The sequence below is a fragment of the Sminthopsis crassicaudata genome, chromosome 2 (genome assembly GCF_048593235.1).
Source record: "Sminthopsis crassicaudata isolate SCR6 chromosome 2, ASM4859323v1, whole genome shotgun sequence".
Taxonomy (NCBI): Eukaryota; Metazoa; Chordata; class Mammalia; order Dasyuromorphia; family Dasyuridae; genus Sminthopsis; species Sminthopsis crassicaudata.
The window spans coordinates 98,908,305-98,912,531 of NC_133618.1; positions in this window are offsets into that span (position 1 = coordinate 98,908,305).

The window sequence follows — 4,227 nt, forward strand, 5'->3', positions numbered from 1 at the left end:
AAAGGGAGTGAAGGAAAAAAATTAGAATTAAAATCTTATAAAAATGAATGTTGAAAACTATCTTTACATGTAATTGGGAAAATAAACATCAAATTAAAAAAGAAAAGAAAAGAGATGAGGTGGCAATGTGAATAATGTTATAAAGGGAAAATTAATAAGATTTGAGAACTAATTGACTATAGACATGGAAGAAGAGAAGAGAATCAAGAATGACATCAAGAAGTCCTCTCTGAAGAAAAGGTTGATGGTGTCTTTGATGAAAATAGGAAATTTAAGATAATGAAGAGATTTCAGGGAAATATGATGATTCTTTTTGGAATGAATAGTGCAGATGGCTATAAAATATATTTGTACATTTTAAACTAGTTGTTATTAAGAAAATCTAGAATTTAGGAGAATTTTGAGATTACTAAATTTAGAACTGGAATTTATATGACTTGGAGAGATTATTGTACCCATGAGAGGTGATAAAATCACCAGGGATCAAAATTAAAAGGAGGAAAAGAAGAATGAATTGATAGGCTTGTGTGATTACTATGGATATTAGCTGTGAGTTGATTGGCATGATGATATTGTGGTAGATGCTTTGGCAGAATTTCTGATAATGTTTCCTGGCTATACTAGATTTTGCCAAATGAAATGTTTCAGTGAAATATTGTTAGTGTTGTTTACAGATTCCCAAAGCAGTTCTGTCAGTTGTGATAAATCTTCAATTATTAGCACAAGTTAAATTAATGACATATTTTAATTTTAAAATCTGAGCTAGATTTTTTTGTTAAATGTCTAGATAAGGAGAGGAGATCTCTTATAGGACTAGAATAAACCTTAATTTCCTGTCACTGTGACAATAAATTATCCTTCTGCCCATTGCTAGGGTAGTATTAGTCTTAATATTAATTCTAGATGTTCACAATCTTATATATACTAAAAGGATAATTTAAACTTTTGTTCCACTTACAACTGTGGTCTCAGGTCCTTGCTTAGGCCCATTTAACAACATTTAAAATATCATAGAGAATTTATAGCTACTACATATTTATTATCTATCTTTACTGCTAGCTATTTTAATATTACTACAGTTACAAATTTATGTTTCTTATATCACTTAAAGAACAAACTTTCTGCCATAATAAAGATTGAAAATTGGTATGTATGCATGTGTATGAGGGGTGTATGGTGTGCTGGTGTTTAGATGAGCAAAAACACTCAAAATGTTAAGTATATTTGAAATCACATGTAATATCCCAAATACAAAGTCCTCCATGTCAGCAATTGAAATCAATCAGGTAGCAAATATATGTGAAATGCTTACTGTGTGGCAGGCACTCCAAGTGCTGGGTAGGTATAGAAAGGCAAAACAAACAAACAAACAAACAAACAATGCTTGCTTTCAATGATTTTATGGTCTAATCAAAGAGACATGCAAATAACTGTATAAATAAAATATAAACAACAAATATAGAGCTTCTATCAACATAGAGAAAAGTTGAGTTGTAAGAAAGCACAGGAAAAAATAATATTTTACAAATTAGGATTTAGGTTCTGATTAAAGGGGAAGACAGAGAAGCCAGAAAGTGGATATGAGGATAATTTCTGGCATGTGGAGATAACCAAACTGAAAAAGTCTATAGTCAGGAGAAAAATTATCTGAGTGAGGAACAGGAAATAGGACAGTATCACTGTTCCCTGAATATATATTTGGGAGAAAGATATAAGAATATTGATTAAGGAATGTAGACTATGAAGAACTTTTACTGCTGAACAGAATTTTATATTTAATTATAGAGCTAAAATTGAGCCATTGGAATATATTATAAAGAGTGGGGGTAGGGCTAAAATCATCATGCCTAAATTTTAAAAAGATCAATTTATTAATTTAGAAAAGCCTGGAATAAAAAGAGAATCTTTATTTACTTATTTATTTAATCTGGGGCAGGAAGACCAGCCATTATAACAATCTAGCTGTGAAGAGATGAGGCCCTGAATTTAAATGAGATATTGTAAAGATTAAACTGACAGTCCTTATCAGCAAATGAGTGATGAAAAAAGTGGGGAACAAGGATAATATCTGAGTTTCAATTCTGAGTTGTTGGGCAGCTAGATGGTACAGTATACAGAATGCCAGATCTGAAGTCACGGGGACTTGAGTTCAAATTTGGCCTCAGATACTAACTAAGTCTAGTCTAAATTTCTTCACCTATAAAATGACATGGGAAAAAAAATGTCAACTCCCTCCCTAGCAAGAAAACCCCAAATAGGAACAAGAAAAATAAGATGCAATTAATCAACTAAACAAGAACAGCAACAATGATTGGGAAAATGTTGGTACTCTGGACCGGAAAAAAAAAAAAAAAAAAAAAAAAAAACTCTGAAAGTTTTGAGTAAAATCAATGACAGTTTTCAACATAAAATTTAAGATGCCTGCGGATCATCCTATTCAATATGCTAACAGAAAATTGAAGTTGAATCTGGCTTTTTGGAAAGAGTTAACTAGACAAGTTAATCTTAGTATCATCAATGTAGAAATTGTTGAATTAATAGAAGTTGAAGAGATTACCAAATGATAGAATAGAGGGAGAAGATATAAAATTCACGACAGAGCCCTGGAAGCGCCAGTTATTAGCAGCTGTAATATGAATAAAGAACCAGCAAACAATACTGATGACTTATAAGATTGGCAGGAGAAAGAGAGTAGTATAATTTTATGAAAACTAAGAAAGAAGAGCACACCAATAAGAAGCAACAGGGTCAAAGTCTGTAGAGAAGTTAAAAAATGTGGCTAAGAAAGGACTTTAGATTTGACAAGCATTGGTAATTTTAGAGAAAAAGTTCATGAAATGAAATGGAAGCATTGATTGTAGATAACCTCAAGAAATTTCTCTGTAAAAAGGAGCAGTATGCATTGATAGCTAGAGGAAGATAGATATATCAAATTAAAAGTTTTTTTTTGTTTTGTTTTGTTTTTGAATATTTGTATGTGCTAGGGAAAGAGCCAATAGATTAAGAAAATTTAAAAATAAGGAGTGAAGACAATAAAGAGGGTTGAATGTGCTAAGCAAAATGAAATGGTACAGTATCACTTGTTGATTTAGGCATGCTTTCTTTGGCAGAAAGAATAATCATTTGTTCATTTTTGAGATGGGTGGAAGCTGTAATAGATTGAGAAGATATTTATTTGATATGAGATGAAGAATAGGAAAGCAAGTGGAACCAAGATGTGAAGAGAAGGCAGGGATTTGTTCAAGCTCTCCTTTCAAATATTATGAAACCTTTAAATTATGTCTCAAAGCAAAAACTAGAGTGGCCATGAACCACAAAAGGACAGAGTAAAATAATTTTCCAGGGTAGGGCAACTTGGAAGGTACAATTCAGGTTTCCCTAGACCAGACTGGACAGCAGGAAAGCAGAATCAGGCCAGGGGTTGAGTGAAGCAGATGCAATACTATCATTTTTGAACCACTCAGCTTGTAGAGGGTATGGTGGTGAGATAATAAGTCAAAAAGTGGTTATAGGGGTCACTGAACATACTTGAATTTGTTATCCTGGTTCTCAACACCAGAAAGAGGAGGAGTACCACCACACATACCTTGTGGCTTAAAGGGATTTTGCATCCTCATGGCAATTTCAAGGTGGAAAAAAAAAGTGCTTGTGGTTGCTCACAGATTAAAGCACAATAAAGAAGTAGAGACATATGTCCCTAGATAATACTATTTTTGAAAAACCAAAAGCTTAAAGGTGGCCAAAATTACATTTGAATATACATTAAAAACCTGAAGTTGGGAATGGCAGTCCTTCTACTCTAGAAACAGAACCACACTTTAGCAAAGATTTAAAACTCACAAAATAAAATGAAAAGGAGCAAAAAACAGAAAAATTATCCTGAGTATAGATCCTGTGTAACAGGGAAAATCAAGAACAAATTCAGAATTCAACAAAGTAAAATCTACTGCATCCAAAGCCTCAAAAAAAAAAAAAAAAAAAAAAAAAAAAAAAAAGTGAATTGATCCCAGGTCATGGAAGAACTTTTTTTTTATTTTTTTTTAATTTTTTTTTTTAAGAAAAATGTTAAAGATCAACAAATTTAGGTAGAGGAAAAAATGAGAAGAGAAATGAGAATAAATCAAATAAACCATGCAAAAAGAGTCAACAGCTTGGTAAAAGGCACACACACACAAATACTGAAAGGAAACAATACCTTAAAAATAGAATATGTCAAATCATAAAAGA